Source organism: Etheostoma spectabile, chromosome 12 (assembly GCF_008692095.1).
Source record: "Etheostoma spectabile isolate EspeVRDwgs_2016 chromosome 12, UIUC_Espe_1.0, whole genome shotgun sequence".
In the NCBI taxonomy this organism is placed as follows: domain Eukaryota; kingdom Metazoa; phylum Chordata; class Actinopteri; order Perciformes; family Percidae; genus Etheostoma; species Etheostoma spectabile.
Window position 1 is genome coordinate 28,484,182 of NC_045744.1, and position 2,556 is coordinate 28,486,737.

The 2,556-nt window shown below is 43.0% G+C and overlaps 1 protein-coding gene across 8 annotated transcripts in view; it reads right to left on the minus strand.

The window, feature by feature from the left end:
* The window catches only part of cadm3 (cell adhesion molecule 3), a 94,639-nt gene that overhangs the window by 57,104 nt on the left and 34,979 nt on the right, over nt 1–2,556 (minus strand). The window contains exons 1-2 of one of the 8 annotated variants that reach the window (XM_032530763.1): nt 2,464–2,468; nt 1,146–1,152 (exon numbers count right to left, since the gene is read on the minus strand). The exons of the other annotated variants lie outside the window; for them this stretch is intronic. The gene's annotated coding sequence lies outside the window, so the exon portion shown is untranslated. Of the gene's footprint in view, nt 1–1,145; nt 1,153–2,463; nt 2,469–2,556 lie in introns of those variants that run through there. 8 annotated transcript variants of the gene reach the window in all.

Here is a 2,556-nt window from a genome sequence, read left to right on the forward strand (position 1 = left end):
TCTGAACTTACCAGACTGTTGTAACTATTCTATTATTTGCCTTTACACACTTAGTTATGTATCCACATTACTGATTATTATTTATCAAAAATCTCATTCTCTAAATATTTTGTGAAAGCACCAATAGTCAACACTACCAATATCATGGCGGTATCGATATTGAGGCAGTTGGTCAACAATATTGTGATATTTTATTTACTCCATTTCGCCCAGCACTAGCCAGAGCCAGAGAGATTAGGCCAAACCAAATGAAAACAAAAGGTTTCTGCGGTTGACAAGTTGAATGCCACATCTGAACTGTCCTAATGGCACACCTAACCCATCCACCAGTCCAAACTGGTTCACACAAACACTACAGAGGCCCTCGCCAGCTGCATGTGGCCCCTTTATGCCTCAGATACAGCTGTTCTTCCTACCTTTAAAGCTACTTGATAGCAAAGTTAAGGGGTGGGTGGGATGAAGTTCAGCCAGAGTTTAAACAGTTAAGTCGGCTAAACACCCGAGCTGCAAAAATGAAAAAAAGAGGAGACCTATCTATCCTTAGCAGACGTTAAGTTAAACACTGTGGCTTGTGCTTCCTTCTTCTCGCCTCGCATCCCTTCACATCCCTACCCCCCCCCCCCCCCCCAAGCTGTAAGCCTGTGGAAGACACGGGTATTTAAAGCAACACAATTTACACTTTCCCTAGTCGGCAACAAGGTGAGAGAACGAAGAGATAGAAGGCTGACTGGGATATCACATCAAGGGAGGGGGAGCGGAGGAGAGAGAGGAGATAGATGGATATGGGTAGTAGATGAGGGTGGGTGTTAAAATGTGTGTGTGTGTGTGTGTGTGTGTGTGTGTGTGTGTGTGTGTGTGTGTGTGTGTGGTGTGTGTGTGGTGTAAGAAAAAAAAGGAGGGAGAGGAGCCCAGTGTGAAAACAAGAAGGAAGAAGCTCGAGGGCCCTCAAATGATGAAAAAAGATGGAAAAAAACTTTTGAAATACCCTTTCTTGTTTTTTAAATAGGCTCATTGGCTTCTTCTCTAAGAGATAGATGAGACAATCAATATCTATCTAATGTCTATGCTTTGCATGCAGAGCTGAAGTCAGGGCATGTTAAAGATTTTTTTTGTAGCATTTTTAGGCCTTTAATTGACATGACAACTGAAGATCTGAAAGGGGAGAGAGAGAGCGTGGGGGGGGGGGGGGGGGGGGGAATGACATGCAGCAAAGGGCCACAGGTCAGAGTCGAGGAGTGAATTTCTATATATGGGTGCCTGCTCTACCAACTGAGCTCCCCGGGAACCCACAGTCAAGGCACGTTTAACGTAGCAAAATTTTGGCAACAATTAACTATCACAAAGCAAACTAACAAACGCATTTGTTTGTTAACAGACTTGAAATATGTGAACATAACCATTTGTAGCTTTAGACGGGATATAAATAATAAAACTAGAGGTTCATCCGAGACTTCAAATTATATCCAGTTATTATGGTTTTGTTTCATTGTTTCAGGTCGAGTCTACCTCAAGTCTACGGTGGCACATTTGCCAGTGATGGTGTTCTCACTCTATTTGTAACTGTTCAGGTCCCCCACATATAATCTACATATCTGTGGGCTGTAGGATATTGTGGTGGGCCACAGTTTTCAAATGTTTCATCAAATAATCAAGAAAATAAACGCAATGGTGTCCTTTCTGTTTTACAGACTATTCTTGGATACTGGTAGTCTGTGGGGAAAGTCTGTTTAAGGCGGCAGGGGATTTTAATCTTTCGCAATACCGTGGTTTCCTACTGAGGTAAATTGGCAGCAAAGCTGACTGGCAACTGCCTATCCAGCTCTCTCCATCCCTTCATGGAACAACCAGGACTTCTGTCATTACAGCGAGGTTGTCAGGTTTGGAAAAATCATGTTCGACCAAAATCAGGTGTCGCATCAAGCTTTACACACGTACTGGGTTAATAAATAAACTCCTCCTTTAACCAAATCAATTTTACATTTCTGTTCATGTATCAGTTAAAGATACATTGTGTAAATAGCCTCCCTCCGCCTCCCTTCATTTAGCTAAGCTAGGCTAACCAAGTCCCAAACAAAAGATTGACACACAGACATGAGATTGATATCAATCTTCTTATCTCACTCTCGGGAAGAGAATAACACAAAAAAATTAACTATCCCTTCAATTTAAAAAAAAAAAAGTTTCCTTCACTCGCTTAAAAGAACTTTGGCCATCTCCATGTTCACCATCTCTTCCTTCCTCCTCCATCTGTCTCCCTCTATCATTTCCCCCCGCCTACTCTCCATCTGGCCCAATGTCCTCCTTGGTTTCATCTCGTCCTCCCTCACCTCTTTACCCTTCTGTTGAGCCTCCTCCTCCTTCTCCTCCTCCTCCTCCTCTCCCAGTCCCGATAATCTCATTTACTTCTCGGCATCCTTAATTCCCTCGTTCCCTCCGTTTTTTGTTCTCTAAGGGAAGCTTGACAGTGTTGCTGCTTATGAGCACGGGCTAATTAACTTTATTTACTGTAATACAAGTGTGTGTGTGTGTGTGTGTGTGTGTGTGTGTGTGTGTGTG